Source organism: Scyliorhinus torazame, chromosome 15, assembly GCF_047496885.1.
Source record: "Scyliorhinus torazame isolate Kashiwa2021f chromosome 15, sScyTor2.1, whole genome shotgun sequence".
Taxonomy (NCBI): domain Eukaryota; kingdom Metazoa; phylum Chordata; class Chondrichthyes; order Carcharhiniformes; family Scyliorhinidae; genus Scyliorhinus; species Scyliorhinus torazame.
In genome coordinates, this window is record NC_092721.1 from 157,299,243 (window position 1) to 157,318,569 (window position 19,327).

At 56.2% G+C, this 19,327-nt stretch overlaps 1 protein-coding gene across 6 annotated transcripts in view; it reads left to right on the top strand.

The window, feature by feature from the left end:
• Nucleotides 1–19,327, top strand: part of LOC140391931 (protein furry homolog) — a 790,380-nt gene that overhangs the window by 520,616 nt on the left and 250,437 nt on the right. The window lies entirely within an intron of this gene.

Here is a 19,327-nt window from a genome sequence, read left to right on the forward strand (position 1 = left end):
CATCAGGACAAATGCAAGAATGCCAAATTTCAAATGATCATAAGAGGGCTGAGCTGCCTGCATCCACCATTATTCCATTCTTCACAAATTGCAGCTCAGAAGTGTGAATGGCACATTAATGAGAGAGAGACCATTCAGCCCATCAAGGCCATGCCAGCTCTGCACAGAGCAAACCAGTTAGTCTTCCTCTCCTACTTGACCCCTTTAGCCTTGCAGGTTTATTTCCGTCAACTACCCATCCAATTTCCTGTTGAAATCATTCATTGTTTCGATTCCATCATCCTTGTGGGTAGTGAGTTACAGGCTATTACCACCTGCTGTGTAAACAATGGTTCTTCCTCACCTTCCGCTTGCATCCCTTGCCCAAAATCTTAAATCTGCAATCCCTTCTACCATCAGCTAATGGGAAGGGTCTACCTTGGCTAAACCTGTCATAATCTTGTACATCTTTGACCAGTATGCAAAATGTTCCTCCCAGACTTTAAAGACTTAGACATGACTTGTCCAAAGCATGGCCTGCTGGATATATCTGGCCTATTAAGACCACTATGCAACCTTGGAGATTATTCAAGAGGAAGTTCCTGCAATTACCGACTGGGTTTCCACCGTATTTGCTGCTGAAAAGCTCAATGCGGAGCCCATCAGCAGCAAATGTGAGAGAGAAACAATCAGTGATTGAAGGTAAGTAAACAGTAGTGGCAGAGAGTTCAAGCTGGGGAAACAGCGAGCAGGGAAGTGGGACCAGGCAAAAAGCGGGGCCAGAAAATCAGCGAGCAGGGGAGCAGAGCCAGGAAGTTAGGGGGCAGGGGAGCGGAGCCAGGCAGTCAGCGAGCAGGGGAGTGGTGCCAGGCAGTCAGCGGGCAGGGGAGCGGGCAGGCAGTCAGCGAGCAGGAGAGCAGGGCAGGGGAGCAGAGCCGAGCAGGGCCAGACAATCAGCAGTAACGGGGGCGGGGCCAGGCAATCAGCGAGCAGGGGAGCGGGGCCAGGCAGTCAGCGAGCAGGGGAGCGGGGCCAGGCAGTCAGCGAGCAGGGGAGTGGGGCCAGGCAGTCAGCGAGCAGGGGAGTGGGGCCAGGCAGTCAGCGAGCAGGGGAGCGGGGCAGGAGAGCAGGGCAGGGGAGCAGAGCCGAGCAGGGAAGGGAGCAGGGCCAGACAATCAGCGAGCAGGGGAGCGGGGCCAGGCAGTCAGCGAGCAGGGGAGTGGGGCCAGGCAGTCAGCGAGCAGGGGAGTGGGGCCAGGCAGTCAGCGAGCAGGGGAGCGGGGCAGGAGAGCAGGGCAGGGGAGCAGAGCCGAGCAGGGTAGGGAGCAGGGCCAGGCAATCAGCGAGCAGGGGGGGGGGGGGGGGGCAGGCAATCAGCGAGCAGGGGAGCGGGGCAGGCAGTCAGCGAGCTGGGCAGGGGAGCGGGGCAGGCAGTCAGCAACCAGGGGGGTGGGGGGGGGCAGGGGAGCGGGCAGGCAGTCAGCGAGCAGGGGAGCGGGGCAGGCAATCAGCGAGCAGTGGAGAGGGGCAGGGGAGCGGAGCGGGGCGGGCAATCAGCGAGCAGTGGAGCGGGCAGGCAATCGGCGAGCAGGGGAGCGGGGCAGGGGAGTGGGGCAGGCAGTCAGCGAGCAGGGGAGCGGGGCAAAGGAGTGGGGCAGGCAGTCAGCGAGCAGGGGAGCGGGGCAGGCAATCAGCGAGCGGGGCAGGCAGTCAGCGAGCGGGGCAGGGGAGCGGGGCAGGCAGTCAGCAACCAGGGGGGTGGGGGGGGGGGCAGGGGAGCGGGCAGGCAGTCAGCGAGCAGGGGAGCGGGGCAGGCAGCGGGGCAGGCAATCAGCGAGCAGTGGAGAGGGGCAGGGGAGCGGAGCGGGGCAGGCAATCAGCGAGCAGTGGAGCGGGCAGGCAATCGGCGAGCAGGGGAGCGGGGCAGGGGAGTGGGGCAGGCAGTCAGCGAGCAGGGGAGCGGGGCAAAGGAGTGGGGCAGGCAGTCAGCGAGCAGGGGAGCGGGGCAGGCAATCAGCGAGCAAGGGAGCGGGGCAGGTGAGAGGGGCTAGGGAGCGGGGCAGGCAATCAGCGAGCAAGGGAGCGGGGCAGTCAATCAGCGAAAAGGGGAGCGGGGCAGGGGAGAGGGGCAAAGTGAGCGGGGCCAGGTAATCAGTGAGCGGGGCAGGGGAGAGGGGCAGGGGAGCGGGGCCAGGCAGTCGGTGAGCGGGGCAGGGGAGCGGGGCCAGGCAGTCAGCGAGGGGAGCAGGGCAGTCAATCAGCGAGCAGGGGAGCAGGGCAGTCAATCAGCGAGCAGGGGAGCGGGGCAGGGGAGAGGGGCTGGGGAGCGGGGCCAGGCAATCAGTGAGCAGGGGAGCGGGGCCAGGCAATCAGCGAGCAAGGGAGCGGGGCAGGGGAGAGGGGCTGGGAGCGGGGCAGGCAATCAGCGAGCAAGGGAGCGGGGCAGGGGAGAGGGGTTGGGAGCGGGGCAGGCAATCAGCGAGCAAGGGAGCGGGGCAGGGGAGAGGGGCTGGGAGCGGGGCAGGCAATCAGCGAGCAAGGGAGCGGGGCAGGGGAGAGGGGCTGGGAGCGGGGCAGGCAATCAGCGAGCAGGGGAGACGGGCAGGGGAGCGGGGCAGGCAATCAGCGAGCAGGGGAGCGGGGCAGGCAATAGGGGAGTGTGGTGTGGTAAACCACTTTATTGTATTGTTACATGCCTGGGCTTGTCCCTGCTGGCTCCGCCTGTGGCTCCTCCCCTCGGGCTCATGTGTAAAGGTGGCTGGTCTCCACCTCTGATCCAGTTCAGGATCAGATGCCAGGAGGCTTTCTGTTTAGTGCATTAAAGCTTCAGTTACATTGGCCACTCGTCGTGTGTTCATTGATGGCATCTCAATTTAATACACTAAACATCTAATATGAATTCATCACGCAAGCTTGATCGCCTGGAGCTGGACCCACAGGCAGCCGACACCACTGGAACTTTCGAGCACTAGCTAAGCTGCTTCAAAGCGTACCTCGGATCCTTCACCGAAGACTTCACCGAACTCCAAAAGAAGCAGATCCTCCACGCAAGAGTGAGCCCGCAAGTCTTTTTTCTCATCAGGGACGCCCCCCGGTATGCGGAGGCGATAATGCTGCTGAAGGGACACTATGCTAAATCTGTGAACGAGGTGTACACTAGGCACCTTCTTGCCACGAGACGACAACGCCCTGGGGAGTCACTAGCAGAATTCCTGCGTGCCTTGCAGGTACTCTGACGGAGCTGTGATTGCCAGGCGGTATCGGCTACCCAACACGCGGAGCTGTTGATCAGGGACGCTTATGTCGCGGGCATGAAATCGAGCTACGTCCACCAGCGATTGCTAGAAGGGGGTACACTCGGCCTCCCAGAGACAGTGCAGCTCTCAAACTCGCTGGAGGTGGCCTACCAGAACATGGAGGCCTACACCTCCGACCGCGCGGCACCCTCGTGAGCGCTGCCATCATTCGACCCTGATGCGGCGCAAGCCTGTGCCGCGCAGCAGCCCGCCAATGCCGGAAGCCCCAAGTGCTACTTTTGCGGCCAGGGTAATCATCACCGACAACGTTGCCCTGCACGCAACTCGACTTGCAACGGGTGTGGGAGGAAGTGCCACTTTGCGAAAGCCTGCCAGGCCCAATCTCTCCCTAAAGCTTCTAGGCCCAGCAGCGATGCCTGCTGCCTGTCAGCTGCCACGCCACCCGCCATGTGCAACACGTGGGTGGCGCCATCTTCACTGCCATCTTTGATTTCGGCCGCCACGTGCGACCCACAGGGGCGCCATCTTTGGCGCCATCTCCGATGCCACGCGTGACCCATGGGGGCCGCCATCTTGGGACCACTCCGCAGACTCCCGGGAGCCCTGCTCACCCGATCGTACGCTGGCCGCTGCTACCTCCGACCAGCCTACCCATCACCTTCAGAAGCTCGCCTCCATCACGCTCGACCAATCCCGGCCTCATCACCTCACAACATCGATGATGACTGTCCGGATCAACGGGCACGAGACGGCCTGCCTTTTCGACTCCGGGAGCACAGACAGCTTCATACAGCCAGATACGGTAAGGCGCTGCTCCCTCCCAATTTTACCCGCGACCCAGAAAATCTCCCTGGCTTCCGGATCACATGCAGTAGAAATCCGGGGGTACTGTGTCGCGACCCTTACTGTACAAGGCGTAGAGTACACTAACTTCAAACTCTACGTCTTTCCCCATCTCTGCGCTGCCCTATTACTGGGGCTCGACTTCCAGTGCCACCTCCATAGCCTTACTTTAACGTTCGGTGGATCCCTGCCCCCCCCCCTCACCGTCCCACCCTCGCTCTTCGCTAACCTCACCCCGGACTGTAAGCACGTCGCTACTAGGAGCAGGCGATACTGTGCCCGGGATAGGACCTTTATCAGGTCGGAGGTCCAGCGACTCCTACGAGAGGGGATCGTTGAGGCTAGTACAAGCCCCTGGAGAGCCCAAGTGGTGGTCGTCAAGACTGGGGAGAAGCACCGGATGGTCATCGACTACAGTCAGACCATCAACCGGTACACGCAGTTCGATGCGTACCCCTCCCCTGCATATCTGACATGGTCAATCAGATTGCGCAGTATCGAGTCTTCTCCGCAGTGGACTTGAAATCCGCGTACCACAAGCTCCCTATCCACCCGGAGGCCGCCAATACACTGCCTTCGAGGCAGATGGCCGCCTCTACCACTTCCTCAGGGTTCCCTTCGGCGTCACCAATGGGGTCTCGGAAATGGACCGAATGGTTGACCAATACGGGCCACGGGCCACGTTCCCGTACTTAGATAGTGTCACCATCTGCGGTCATGACCAGCAGGACCATGGTGAAAACCTCCGGCACTTCCTCCATGCTGCCAAACTCCTGAACCTCACTTACAATACGGCGAAATGCGTGTTCCGCACAAATCGCTTAGCCATCCTTGGCTATGTCGTGGAAAATGGAGTCCTAGGGCCGCATGCGCCCCCTCCTGGAACTCCCACTGCCCCAAGGCCCTGAAGAGATGCCTGGAGTTCTTCTCCTACTATGCCCAGTGGGTCCCCAATTATGCGGACAAGGCCCGTCCGCTTATTAAATCCACCGCTTCTCCCCTGACGTCTGAGGCCCGCCTGGCCTTCAACCGCATCAAGGCAGATATTGCCAAAGCCGCGATGCACGCTGATATCGTAGTTCCAGGTGGAGAACGATGCGTCGGACTTTGCTCTGGCCGCTACCCTCAACCAGGCGGGCAGGCCCGTGGCTTTCTTCTCCCGTACCCTCCATGCCTCCGAAATCCGACACTCCTTGGTCGAAAAGGAAGCCCAATCCATTGTAGAAGCTGTGCGACTTTGGAGGCATTACCTGGCCGGCAGGCGATTCACTCTCCTCACTGACCAATGGTCGGTTGCCATGATGATCAATAACACACAGCGGGGCAAGATCAAGAATGACAAGATTCTGAGGTGGAGGATCAAGCTCTCCACCTACAACTACGATATCTTGTATTGACCTGGGAAGCTCAGATGCCCTATTCCGCGGTAGGTGTGCCAGCGCACAAGTTGACCGACCCTGGGCCCTCCACAATGAGGACAACGCTGCCCTGCACGGAACGCGACTTGCAACGGGTGTGGGAGGAAGGGCCACTTTGCGAAAGCCTGCCAGGCCCAATCAGCGGCCAGGCAGTCAGTGATCAGGGGAGCGGGGCTAAGCAATCAGTGAGCAGGGGAGCAGCACCAGGCAATGAGCGGGGCCAGGCAGTCAGCAAGCAGGGGAACGGGGCCAAGCAGTCAGCAAGCAGGGGAGCAGGGTCAGTCAGTCAGCAAGCAGGGGAGCGGGGTCAGTCAGTCAGCAAGCAGGGGAGCGGGGTCAGTCAGTCAGCAAGCAGGGGAGCGGGGTCAGTCAGTCAGCAAGCAGGGGAGCAGGGCCAGTCAGTCAGCGAGCAGGGGAGCGGGCAGGCAGTCAGCGAGCAGGGGAGCGGGCAGGCAGTCAGCGAGCAGGGGAGCGGGCAGGCAGTCAGCGAGCAGGGGAGCGGGGCTAAGCAATCAGTGAGCAGGGGAGCAGCGCCAGGCCATCAGCGGGGCAGGGGAGCAGCCCCAGGCAGTCAGCAAGCAGGGGAGCGGGGTCAGTCAGTCAGCAAGCAGGGAAGCGGGGCCAGTCAGTCAGCGAGCAGGGGAGCGGGCAGGCAGTCAGCGAGCAGTGGAGCGGGGCAGGCAATCAGCGAGCGGGGCATTGGAGTGGGGCCAGGCAATCACCGAGCAGGGGAGCCGGCAGGCAGTCAGCGAGCGGGGCAGGGGAGTGGGGCACGGCAGGGCAGGGGAGCGGGGTCAAGCAATCAGCGAGCAGGGGAGTGGGCAGGCAATCAGCGAGCAGCGGAGTGGGGCAGGGGAGAGGTGCAGGGGAGCGGGGTCAAGCAGTCAGCGAGCAGGGGAGCGGGCAGGCAATCAGCGAGCAGGGGAGCGGGGCAGGGGAGTGGGGCACGGCAGGGCAGGGGAGCGGGGCAGGCAATCAGTGAGCAGGGGAGCGGGGCCAGGCAATCAGTGAGCAGGGGAGCGGGGCCAGGCAATCAGTGAGCAGGGGAGCGGGGCAGGCAATCAGGGAGCAGGGGAGCGGGGCAGGCAATCAGTGAGCAGGGGAGCGGGGCAGGCAATCAGTGAGCAGGGGAGCGGAGCAGGCAATCAGCGAGCAGGGGAGTGGATCAGGGGAGCGGGGCAGGCAATCAGCGAGCAGGGGAGCGGGACTAAGCAGGCAATCAGTGAGCAGGGGAGCGGGGCCAAGCAATCAGTGAGCAGGGGAGCGGGGCAGGCAATCAGTGAGCAGAGGAGCGGGGCAGGCAATCAGCGAGCAGGGGAGCGGATCAGGGGAGCGGGGCAGGCAATCAGCGAGCAGGGGAGCGGATCAGGGGAGCGGGGCAGGCAACCAGCGAGCAGGGGAGCGGGACTAAGCAGGCAATCAGTGAGCAGGGGAGCGGGGCCAGGCAATCAGTGAGCAGGGGAGCGGGGCAGACAATCAGCGAGCAGGGGAGCGGGGCCAGGCAATCAGTGAGCAGGGGAGCGGGGCAGGCAATCAGTGAGCAGGGGAGCGGGGCCAGGCAATCAGTGAGCAGGGGAGCGGGGCAGGCAATCAGTGAGCAGGGGAGCGGGGCAGGCAATCAGTGAGCAGGGGAGCGGGGCAGGCAATCAGTGAGCAGAGGAGCGGGGCAGGCAATCAGCGAGACTAAGCAGGCAATCAGTGAGCAGGAGAGCGGGGCAGGCAATCAGCGAGCAGGGGAGCGGGGCAGGGGAGTGGGGCAGGGCAGGGCAGGGGAGCGGGGCCAGGCAATCAGTGAGCGGGGCAGGCAATCAGCGAGCAGGGGAGCGGGGCAGGGGAGTGGGGCAGGGCAGGGGAGCGGGGCCAGGCAATCAGTGAGCGGGGCAGGCAATCAGCGAGCAGGGGAGCGGGGCAGGCAATCAGGGGAGAGGTGCAGGGGAGCGGGGCAGGCAATCAGGGGAGAGGTGCAGGGGAGCGGGGTCAGGCAGTAGGGGAGCGGGCAGGCAATCAGCGAGCGGGGCAGGGGAGTGTGGTGAGGCTTTATTAAGCGTGTCTGTTCCCCCGCAGCTCGATAGTAAACTGGCCTGCGGGGGAAGACTCCGGCTTCTTATACTCCGCCTTCAGGGCGGAGCTAGAGGTCAACGGCCAACCAGGACCCGGGATCTGTCAGCCAATGACATTAGGGCTTCCAGTCCCACATGACCCCCAATACATACTACCACAAGGACTAAGCAGGCAATCAGTGAGCAGGGGAGCGGGGTCAGGCAATCAGTGAGCAGAGGAGCGGGGCAGGCAATCAGCGAGCAGAGGAGCGGGGCAGGCAATCAGCGAGCAGAGGAGCGGGGCAGGCAATCAGCGAGCAGAGGAGCGGGGAAGGCAATTAGCGAGCAGGGGAGCGGGGCAGGCAATCAGCGAGCAGGGGAGTGGGGCAGGGCAGGGGAGCGGGGCCAGGCAATCAGCGAGCAGGGGAGCAGGGCAGGCAATCAGCGAGCAGGGGAGTGGGGCAGGGCAGGGGAGCGGGGCCAGGCAATCAGCGAGCAGGGGAGCGAGGCAGGCAATCAGTGAGCAGGGGAGCGGGACAGGCAATCAGTGAGCAGGGGAGCGGGGCAGGCAATCAGCGAGCAGGGGAGCGGGGCAGGCAATCAGCGAGCAGGGGAGCGGGGCAGGCAATCAGTGAGCAGGGGAGCGGGACAGGCAATCAGTGAGCAGGGGAGCGGGGCAGGCAATCAGCGAGCAGGGGAGCGGGGCAGGCAATCAGCGAGCAGGGGAGCGGGGCAGGCAATCAGCGAGCAGGGGAGCGGGGGAGGCAATCAGCGAGCAGGGGAGCGGGGCAGGTAATCAGCGAGCAGGGGAGCAGGACTAAGCAGGCAATCAGTGAGCAGGGGAGCAGGGCAGGCAATCAGTGAGCAGGGGAGCGGGGCAGGTAATCAGCGAGCAGGGGAGCGGGGCAGGCAATCAGTGAGCAGGGCAGGGGAGCGGGGCAGGTAATCATCGAGCAGGGGAGCAGGACTAAGCAGGCAATCAGTGAGCAGGGGAGCGGGGCAGGCAATCAGTGAGCAGGGGAGCGGGGCAGGCAATCAGCGAGCAGGGGAGCGGGGCAGGCAATCAGCGAGCAGGGGAGCGGGGCAGGCAATCAGTGAGCAGGGGAGCGGGGCAGGCAATCAGCGAGCAGGGGAGCGGGGCAGGCAATCAGCGAGCAGGGGAGCGGGGCAGGTTATCAGCGAGCAGGGGAGCAGGACTAAGCAGGCAATCAGTGAGCAGGGGAGCAGGGCAGGCAATCAGCAAGCAGGGGAGCGGGGCAGGTAATCAGCGAGCAGGGGAGCAGGACTAAGCAGGCAATCAGTGATCAGGGGAGCAGGGCAGGCAATCAGTGAGCAGGGGAGCGGGGCAGGTAATCAGTGAGCAGGGGAGCGGGGCAGGGCAGGGGAGCGGGGCCAGGCAATCAGCGAGCAGGGGAGCGGGGCAGGCAATCAGCGAGCAGGGGAGCGGGGCAGGCAATCAGCGAGCAGGGGAGCGGGGCAGGTAATCAGCGAGCAGGGGAGCAGGACTAAGCAGGCAATCAGTGAGCAGGGGAGCAGGGCAGGCAATCAGTGAGCAGGGGAGCGGGGCAGGCAATCAGTGAGCAGGGCAGGGGAGCGGGGCAGGTAATCATCGAGCAGGGGAGCAGGACTAAGCAGGCAATCAGTGAGCAGGGGAGCGGGGCAGGCAATCAGTGAGCAGGGGAGCGGGGCAGGTAATCAGCGAGCAGGGGAGCGGGGCCAGGCAATCAGTGAGCAGGGGAGCGGGGCAGGCAATTAGTGAGCAGGGGAGCAGGGCAGGGGAGCGGGGCAGGTAATCAGCAAGCAGGGGAGCAGGACTAAGCAGGCAATCAGTGAGCAGGGGAGTGGGGCAGGCAATCAGTGAGCGGGGCAGGCAATCAGTGAGCAGGGGAGCGGGGCAGGCAATCAGTGAGCGGGGCAGGCAATCAGTGAGCAGGGGAGCGGGGTAGGCAATCAGCGAGCAGGGTAGCGGGGCAGGCAATCAGCGAGCAGGGGAGCGGGACTAAGCAGGCAAATCAGCGAGCTTGGGAGCGGGGCTAGGGAGCGGGGCCAGGCAATCAGTGAGCCAGGGAAAGAGTAACATGGGAAGCAATGAGCTGGGGAGCACATCCCAGAAAGCAGTGACTGCGGCCACTTCGAAGAGAAGCTTGTTGTGAGGTCCGTGCACGAGATGAGAAGGAGCCCCAGCTCAGGGGAATGAAGAGGAGAGGTGATGACTGCCCTGTGTGGGAGATTGACTGTTGTGTGAGTGCGTGTGAGAGGCAAATGTGAGACCGTTTTCATCTGACAGAGGGTTAGTGTGTGAGTTTACATGTGAGAGAGCTTCAGTGAGAGAGTGAAAGTCTTAATGAGAGCGAGAGAGTGTTAATGAGGGCAATAGACTATTAGTGAGAGCAAGAGATTGAGTGAGTGTTAGTGAGAGTATAAGTGTGAGGGAGTGAAACAGTTTTAGTTTGAGTGAGTGTGAGTAAGAGGGTGTGTGTTACTGTGAGAGAGAGTGTTTGAGAGTGAGAGTGTTAGAGAGCGAGAGTTTTAGTCCGTGAGTGAGTTTTAGTTTGAGAGAGAAAGTGTTGTAAGAGTGGGGAATCTTACTGTGAGTGAGAGAGAAAGGGCGGAATTTCCCCCCCCACGCCGGGTGGGAGAATCGCCGAGGCGCCGCGCGAGTCACGCCACGCCGCCCCAACACCCGCACACGATTCTCCCAGCCCCCCCCAAACCGACGCCACGTGACTCTCACCTAGCCGCTCGGAGAATCACCGCTCGCCGTTTGCAAAAGGCAAGCGGCGATTCTCCGGCCCGGATTGGCCGCCCCAACATGACAGGTTCCCGCCAGCGCCGTCCACACCTGGTCGCTGCCGGCGGGAACGCTGGGCGGGGGGGGGGGGGGGGGGGGTGGCCTGTGGGAGGGGGGTTCCTGCACCGTGGGGGGCCTCCGATGGGATCTGGCCCGCGATCGGTGCCCACCGATCAGCGGGCCGGCCTCTCTGAAGGAGGACCTCCTTTCTTCCACCGCCGCGCAAGATCCATCCACCATCTTCTTGTGGGGCGGCCTCGGGGAGGACGGCAGCCGAGCAAGCGCGGGTGACGTCATTTACGCGACAACGGCCGCATCATTTACGCGCCGCCGCTTTTTACGCGCCGCCAAGGCCCAACGCGCGTAAAATACGCGAGGCCGCTTCTAGCCCCCCTGGGCGGGAGAATAGGGGGCTGGGAGCGGGCTCCGACGCCGGAGTGAAACACTCCGGTTTTCACTCTGGCGTCGGCACTTAGACTCCCGTTGGGAGAATCCTGCCCAAAGTGTGAGTGAGAGAGAGAGAGAGAGCGAGAGAGAGAAAGTGTGAATGAACGAGAGAGAATGAGTGAGAGACTGAGAGGGAATGAGTGAGAGTGAGGGAGCGAGTGTGTGTGTACGGGTGGGAAAGAGAGTGAATGCTTTTTAGAGGGCGAGGTTCTCCGGTCGCCGACCTTGAAATCGCGATCGGTCAGAGAATCCCCATTTGCACCGGAATCGGGGGGGGGAGGGGGCGCCACTTTTGCGATGCTCCGCCCCACCCCCTTAAAAATGCTGTACTTGGAGAGTACGGCGCACGCCTTATGGACGGCCTCAGGGCGTTATCTGAGGCCCTCCTCCGATGAGCCGAGTTCCCGATGGTTGGGGTCACTCATGGTATTTTATTTCATGGATCCCTGCGTGGCGGCTGTATTTAGTCCAGTGCTGCCTCAGTCGGAAGGGGAGCAGTTCTGCGAGCAGGGGAGGCTTTGGCGGGGGCTGGGGGCACTGGTGGAGGGGGGGGGGGGGGGGGGGGGTTACAGGCGTATAGCATTTGGCAGGCCGGGACCATGCGCGGTCAGTGCCATGTTGCACGACACAGCCACCGCCGTGCACATGCACGGCCACAGACCCGGCAATTTTCCAGCCGTATCTGCGTGTAAAGCCAGGGGCGTTAAACACCACTGTTCCCACGCCGGCATCAGCTCTTAGTCTGCAATCGGAGAATCCAGCCCAGAGCGAGATAGAATGTGTTGTGTGAGATTGAGAGTCTAAGTGTGAGATTAAAAGTATAAGCGAGACTTCCGGGTGCGGCGATGACCAGCTAAGTCGCACGTTTCGGCAGCTCCCGGTGGAACGGACTTCTGGGCTCTTAATAGGAGCCCCATCGGCAATTTTAACGGCAAATAACACTGTGCGGTAATCCAGAAGGGAATCCCCCCTGGACACGGATGAAAAAAAGAGAGGAAAGTAGCCGGATTGCAGTGGATCCTCAAGAGCAGCAGCCAGGAAGGCAGGCACAAAGCAAGATGGCGTCGGAAGGAGGCAGTTTAATATGGGGCCCTGACCAACAAGAGTTCCTGCGGCGTTGCGTAGATGAACTCAAAAAGGAGATGAAGAAGGAGCTGTTGGCCCCGATATTACAAGCGATTGAGGGGCTAAAGGAGGAGCAAAAGACCCAGGCCCCGGGACCAGACGGATTCCCAGTTGAATTCTATAAGAAATATTTGGACTTGCTGGCCCCGCTACTGATGAGAACCTTTAATGAGGCGAGGGAAAGGGGGCAGCTGCCCCCGACTATGTCAGAAGCAACGATTTCGCTCCTCCTAAAGAAGGAAAAAGACCCGCTGCAATGCGGGTCATACAGGCCCATTTCCCTCCTGAATGTGGATGCTAAGATTCTGGCCAAGGTAATGGCAATGAGGATAGAGGATTGTGTCCCGGGGGTGATCCATGAGGACCAAACTGGGTTTGTGAAGGGGAGACAGCTAAATACAAATATACGGAGGCTGCTAGGGGTAATGATGATGCCCCCACCAGAGGGGGAAGCGGAGATAGTGGTGGCGATGGATGCCGAGAAAGCATTTGATAGAGTGGAGTGGGATTATTTGTGCGAGGTGTTGAGGACGGGTATATCAGGTGGGTACAGTTGCTGTATAGGGCCCCGATGGCGAGCGTGGTCACGAATGGACGGGGGTCTGACTATTTTCGGCTCCATAGAGGGACGAGGCAGGGATGTCCTCTGTCCCCGTTATTGTTTGCATTGGCGATTGAACCCCTGGCCATGGCACTGAGGGCTTCCAGGAAGTGGAGGGGAGTACTTAGGGGGGGAGAAGAACACCGGGTATCTCTGTATGCGGATGATTTGTTGCTGTATGTGGCGGACCCAGCGGAGGGGATGCCAGAGATAATGCGGATACTTGGGGAGTTTGGGGATTTTTCAGGGTATAAACTGAACATGGGGAAAAGTGAGTTATTTGTGGTGCATCCGGGGGAGCAGAGCAGAGAGATAGAGGATTTACCGTTGAGGAAGGTAACAAGGGACTTCCGGTACCTGGGGATCCAGATAGCCAAGAATTGGGGTACATTACATAGGCTTAATTTAACACGGTTGGTGGAACAGATGGAGGAGGATTTCAAGAGATGAGACATGGTGTCCCTGTCATTGGCAGGTAGGGTGCAGGCGGTTAAAATGGTGGTCCTCCCGAGATTCCTTTTTGTGTTCCAGTGCCTCCCGGTGGTGATCGCGAAGGCTTTTTTCAAAAGAATTGAGAAGAGCATTATGAGTTTTGTGTGGGCTGGGAAGACCCCGAGAGTGAGGCGGGGATTCTTGCAGCGTAGTAGGGACAGGGGGGGCGCTGGCATTACCGAGCCTAAGTGAGTACTACTGGGCCGCCAATGTTTCAATGGTGTGTAAGTGGATGGGAGAAGGGGAGGGAGCGGTGTGGAATAGATTGGAGAGGGCGTCCTGCAGGGGGACTAGCCTGCAAGCAATGGTGATGGTGCCGTTGCCGTTCTCACCAAAGAAATACACCACAAGCCCGGTGGTGGTGGCTACATTGAAAATTTGGGGGCAGTGGAGACGGCATAGGGGAGGGTCGGGAGCTTCGGTGCGGTCCCCGATAAGAAACAATCATAGGTTCGTTCCGGGGAGAATGGATGGGGGATTTGGAGCATGGCAAAGAGCTGGGGTAGTACAATTAAGAGATCTATTTGTAGATGGGACGTTTGCGAGTCTGGGAGCGCTGACGGAGAATTATGGGTTGCCCCAAGGGAATGCATTTCGGTATATGCAATTGAGGGCTTTTGCGAGGCAACAGGTGAGGGAATTCCCGCAGCTCCCGATGCAGGAAGTGCAGGATAGAGTGATCTCAGAGACATGGGTGGGGGACAGTAAGGTGGCGGACATGTACAGGGAGATGAGGGACGAGGGGGAGATCATGGTAGATGAGCTGAAAGGGAAATGGGAAGAAGAACTGGGGGAGGAGATTGAGGAGGGGCTGTGGGCTGATGCCCTACGTAGGGTAAACTCATCGTCCTCGTGTGCCAGGCTAAGCCTGATACAATTTAAGGTGCTACACAGGGCGCATATGACTGGAGCACGGCTTAGTAAATTTTTTTGGGTAGAGGATAGGTGTGCGAGATGGTCAAGAGGCCCAGCGAATCACACCCACATGTTCTGGTCATGCCCGGCACTACAGGGGTTCTGGGTGGGGGTGGCAAAGGTGCTTTCGAAGGTGGTGGGGGTCCGAGTCGAACCAAGCTGGGGGTTGGCTATATTTGGGATTTCAGAAGAGCCGGGAGTGCAGGAAGAGAGAGAGGCTGACGTGTTGGCCTTTGCGTCCCTTGTAGCCCGGCGCAGGATATTGTTAATGTGGAAGGAAGCCAAACCCCCGGGTGTGGAGACCTGGATAAACGATATGGCAGGGTTCATAAAGTTAGAACGGATTAAGTTCGTGTTAAGGGGTTCGGCTCAGGGGTTCACCAGGCAGTGGCAACCGTTCGTCGACTACCTCACAGAAAGAGGGAATGGAAAAGAAGTAGATAACAGCAGCAACCCAGGGGGGAGCAGGGGGAGGGTGGGGGGAGGAATCGGACGGACTCTCAGGGATGTTTTTGTGTATGTATAGGTATTTGGCATATGTAATTGTATATTGGATTGTTGGATTGTATTTTTGGAGAGTATTTATTTTGGACAAGGCAGTTGCCATTTAGTTTTGTTTTTTGTTTATATATTACTTATTTATTTGTTTAAAACTGGCCACGGTTATTTATACTGCTTTATTGTTGTGTAAAAGAAACACTACGTATTGTTATGTTTGGCCAAAAAACTTGAATAAAATATATATTTTTTAAAAAAGTATAAGCGTGAGATTGAAAGTGTAAGGGCGGGATTCTCCGATTGGCAACGCCAAAGAATCTGTTTTTACGTCAAAATCGGGGGAGGAGCCCTTTTTGGATGCTCCGCCTGTTCAAAAACGGCGTAATCGCTAAGTACGCCGCATGCCATTGGGACGGCACCTGAGGCATCCCTGATGCACTGCCCCGATGGGCCGACTTCCCGACGGCGTCGGTCGCGTGTCGTCTCAGGTTTCGGGGACCTCGCGTGGCGCTTGTGGACTGCGCCCAGCGCCGCCACAGTCGGCAGGGGGAGGGGAGGGAGGAGGGGAGGGGGGGGAGCCGTTGCGCTGGCAGGGCGGGCTTCGGCAGGGGCTGGTAGTGGGTTGTCCGGGGGTTGCAAGGTGTTTACAGGGGGGCACTAACTGGCAGGCCGGGTCCGCGCGCGGCCGGCGCCATGTTGTACGGCGCGGCCGCCGCAGGTCATCGACATGCGCGGCCACGGACCCGGCCATTTTCCATCGTAAGGGGGCTTTACGTGACGCAACTGCTAGCCCCCCACCGGGCAGCGCATCGTAAGACCAGATACTTCTTCCGCAAAATCGGAGAATCCAGCCCTAAGTATGAGATTATAAGTGTGAGAGAGAGAGAGTAAGTGTGAGAGAGAGAGAGTAAGTGTGAGAGAGAGAGAGTAAGTGTGAGAGAGAGAGAGTAAGTGTGAGAGAGAGAGAGTAAGTGTGAGAGAGAGAGAGTAAGTGTGAGACAGAGAGAAAGTGTGTGAGAGAGAGAGAGTAAGTGTGTGAGAGAGAGAGTGTAAGTGTGAGAGAGAGAGTGTGTAAGTGTGTGAGAGAGAGTGTGTGAGAGAGAGTGATTGAGAATGTGTAAGTGTGAGAGTGTGAGTGTGAGAGAGAGAGAGTGTAAGTGTGAGAGAGTGTGTAAGTGAGAGAGAGTGATTGAGAATGTGTAAGTGTGAGAGTGTGAGTGTGAGAGAGAGAGAGTGTAAGTGTGAGAGAGTGTGTAAGTGAGAGAGAATGAGAGAGAATGTGTAAGTGTGAGAGAGAGAGTGTAAGTGTGAGAGAGAGTGCAAGTGTGAGAGAGAGAATGAGAGTGTGCAAGTGTGAGATTGAGAGCGCAAGTATAGAGCAAGAGAGTGTGTGAGTGAACAAGAGAGTGATGTGTGGGAGTGTGAGATTAAAAGCGTGAGTGAGAGGGCGAGCGAGAGAGTGATAGAGAAAGAGCAGTTGCTTCCGGGGTTGCCAGATGTTCCACTCCGCCGTGTGACAAAGCGCCGGCAAGAATCACGACTGGCTTCCAAGAAAAGAAACTAGGATTGGATTGGATTTGTTTATTGTCATGTGTAAAGTATTACAGTGAAAAATATTTTTCTGCGAGCAGCTCAACAGATCATTAAATACATGGAAGAAAAGGGAATAAAAGAAAATACGTAATAGGGCAACACAACATATACAATGTAACTACAGAAGCACTGGTATCGGATGAAGCATACAGGGTGTAGTGTTAATGAGGTCAGTCCATAAGAGGGTCATTTAGGAGTCTGGTGACAGTGGGGAAGAAGGAAGCTGTTATTGATGACCATGCCAGGGGCTTGCAGGTCAGTATAGCCCCCAGGAGTGAGGGACATGGCCGGGCAGTGCCCTGGCAAAGAACCATGGGTAGTAATAAGAAATAGCAAAGGAAAGAAGTCCCTAGTGGGAGTAATCTGTAGATCCCCAAACAGTAGTTGCACAGTGGGACACAGTATAAACCAGGAAATAGTGGAGCCTTGTGAGCAAGGTATGACAACAATCATGGGTTATTTTAATGTGCACATCGACTGAATTAATCAACCTGGCAGAGGTAACTTTAAGGGGGAGTTCATTGAATGTGTTAAGAGATTGTTTCTTGGAGTAATATGTTGTGGAACTAACCAGGGAGCAAGCTATTCTGGAATTGGTATTATGCAATGAGCAGGGATTAATACATTTTTAAAAATTTGTTATTTGGGAAGTGGCTGTCTGGGCCAGCATTTGTTGCCTATCCCTAATTGCCGTTGAACTGAGTGGTTTGCTGGGCCATTTCAGTGGGGGGTAGTTAAGAGTCAACCACATCTGCCTAACCAGATGTGATCTGGAATCACATATCAGCAAGACTGGGTAATGACGGCAAATTTCCTGCCCTGAAGGTCATCAGTGATCCAGATGGGTTTTTACGACAATCAGCAATGGTTTCATGGTCATCATTAGACTTTTAATTCCAGATTTTTATTGAATTCAAATTTCACCATTTGTATGGTGGGATTCGAACCTGGAATCCCAGAGCATTACCCTGGGTCTCTGGATTATTAGTCCAGTGACAATACCACTACGCCACCCCCTCCCCATTAATTACCTCTTAGTTAAGGATCCTCTAGGGAAGGGTGATCAGAGCATAATTGAATTTTAAATTCAGTTTGAGGGCGAGAAACGAGTCTTACGCTGGCGTTCTGGAATTAAGCAAAGATAATTACATTGGCATCAGGACAGATTTTGCCCTAGTGGACTGGGCAGGGAGACTAAAAGGTAGGACAGTTGATGATCAGTGGCAGGTGTTTCAGGAGATATTCAGTTTATCCCAACTAAAATATAATCCAGAGAGGAAGAAAGATTGTAGGAGGGGGAGAAAACATCCATGGCTAAGCAAGGAAGTTGTAGATAACATAAAGACAAAAGTGAAGGACATTGCAAAGGCCAGTGGCAGGTTGGAAAATTGGGCAACTTTTAAAGATCTACAAAGTGTTATTAAAAAAGTAATAAAATAGCAAATGTTAATTATGAAATAAAACTAACACAAAATATAAAAAAGGATAGCAAAGGCTTCTATAAACAGAAAAAGGGGAAGAGAGTAGCTAAAGTTAATGCAGATCCTTTGGTGGATGAGACCAGGAAGTTAATAGTAGGGAACACAAAAATGGCAGAGATGCTGAATCAATATTTTACCTCTGTTTTCACTATGGAGGACACTAGTACCTTCCCAATAGTGGCATGTAATGCAGGGGTAATAGAAAGGAAGGAACTTAGAACAATCATCAATAATAGAGAAAAAGTACTAAACAAACTACTGGGATTGAAGGCAGACGAGTCCCAAGGCCTGAAGGCCTACAACTTAGGGACTTAAAGGAAGTGGCAACAGAGATAGTGGATCCATTGGTTAAAATATTCCAAAATTCCGTGGATGTGGGAAAGGTTCGAGTGGATTGAATAATGCTAACGTATCTTATTCAAAAAGGGAGGGAGGCAGAAAGTAGGAAACTATAGACCAGTTAATTTAACATCTGTCATTGGGAAATTGTTAGAATCCATTATTAAGGAAGTAATAACAGGATATTTGGAAAGTCAAAACATAGTCCATCAGAGTCAGCATGGTTTTATGAAGGGTAAATCATATTTGACTAATTTGCCAGAGTTTTTCAAAGGTGTAACAAGCCAAGTGGATAATGGACATTCTATAGATGTAGTATATCTGGACTTCCATAAGGCATTTGATAAGGTGCCGCACAAAAGGTTAATACACGATATAAGATCACATGAGATTAGGGATAATTTATTAGCTTGGATAGAAGACTGCTTAACCGACTCAAGGCAGAGAGTCCGGATAAATAGGTATTTTTCTGTTTGGCAAGATGTAACTAGTGGGGTGCCACAGCGTTCGGTCCTTGGGCCCCAACTATTTACAATATATATTAATGACTTGGATGTTGGGATAAAGGTTCTATAGCCAAATTTGCAGATGAGACTAAAATCGGTGGGATAGTAAGTTGCAATGAGGAAATAAGAAATTTACAAATTGATAGGTTAGGTAAGTGAGCCAAAATTTGGCAGATAGAGTTGTTATGGGCGAGGCGTTTTCAGAACTCCAAAATGTATCACGGAGTTCAACCAACCTCTCCCTTTAATGTATTTGTTGCTTTTCCTAGCACACGGCTTGTTCCCTAGGTGTGGGATTACAATTCTGGACACGTGGGTTTTTAAACACAAAACAATGTTTATTCCATGAACTCAACTTAACATCTTAAATAAACATTGGATCTCTTAACACCCCTTACTTCAAAGATAACTCAGAAAATATTGCAACAGTAAATAATTCCTAAAAATGTTTCTTCAAACTTCCAAGAGACTTAACACCTTTAAACAGAATCACATCAGGTTAAAGGCTTTACTATTATGAGTTTAAATCACCCAAATGATCCAGAGATAGTCTTTCATGGCAGAGATCCAGCTCACTGCAAACACAGACACTCCCAAGCTCTTTTCAAACTGCAAAACTAAAATTGCAAAATGGCTGACCTGACCTCAGCTCCACCCACTCTCTGACATCACTGTTTTCTTAAAGGTACATTGCTTAAACATCCATGTCTTAACGGTACTCTCACATGACAAGAGTTTAACATGGATAGCTGTGAGGTTATCCATTTTGGTTGGAAAAATGGAAAGGCAACTTGTTATTTAAATGGAGAGAAACTTCTGAATGCATTGGTGCAGAGGGATCTGGGTGTCTTCGTGCATGACTCACAGTAAACTAGTCTGCAGATACAGCAGGTAATAAGGAAGGCAAGAGGCATATTGGCCTTCATAGCTAAAGGGATAGAGTGTAAAAGTAGGGAAGTGTTGTTGCAATTGGTCATGTATTTGCTTTGCTTTGTTTGGCGAT